This window comes from Propithecus coquereli, unplaced genomic scaffold (assembly GCF_000956105.1).
Source record: "Propithecus coquereli isolate 6110/MARCELLA unplaced genomic scaffold, Pcoq_1.0 Scaffold991, whole genome shotgun sequence".
Classification (NCBI taxonomy): Eukaryota; Metazoa; Chordata; class Mammalia; order Primates; family Indriidae; genus Propithecus; species Propithecus coquereli.
The window spans coordinates 17,748-18,609 of record NW_012156296.1 but is presented as its reverse complement, the minus strand read 5'-3'; positions in this window follow the sequence as shown (position 1 = coordinate 18,609).

Below are 862 nucleotides of genomic sequence, written 5' to 3'. Positions count from 1 at the left end.
CTGGGTTATTTGGGCACAGGCCCTAGGGCAAAGGACCTCAGCCCAGAGAGCAGAGCTCCTAGGCCTAACTCAAGTCCTGAGGTGGGGGAAAAATATGCATTTGCAACAGCACACATACATAGAGTGCTCTACCAAAAACAGGGCCTCTTAACCTCAGGGGGCAAGAAAATAAAAAAATAAACCTGAGATACTGGCCCTGCTAGAGGCCATCTGGTTACCAAAAAAAGTAGCCATCATCCACTGCAAGGGACACCAAACTACGGACTCCCCAGTGGCGAGAGAAAATGCTTTTGCTGATGCGACGGCCAAAGAAGTCGCACAAAAAACCAGTGGGGCCTCTTCAGATTCTCCTCTTTCTGCCAGAACGGCTCCTGCCAAACTCTCCAAACTACACCAAAAAGAAAGTTAAAATAAAAAAAGCCCTAAAAACTAGGGCTGATTTGGGAGGTTGGAAAATCCTCCCAGACAATAGGGTCTTAGTCCCTGAACGCCTAGGACAAACCTAATCAGGCAAATACATCAAAGCACCCACCTCGGCAGCACCAAGTTGACTGAGCTTCTCCAGAGGGATTACTACACACCCCAGCTGCATCAGATGGCCCAATAGGCAGCAACAAGATGTCTCACCTGTGCACAAGTCAATTCAGGTAAAGGAAGGAGACAAGCCCTGGGAAACAGTGAAAAGTGGACTTCACAGAAGTAAAACTGGGCAAATACGGATACCGTTACTTGCTTGTATTCGTTGACACCTTCTCTGGATGGGCAGAAGCTTTTCCTACGAAGTCAGAGACAGCACAGATAGTTGTAAAAGGTTAGTGACTAAAATTATCCCCAGATTTGGCCTCCCACTGACACTGGGGTC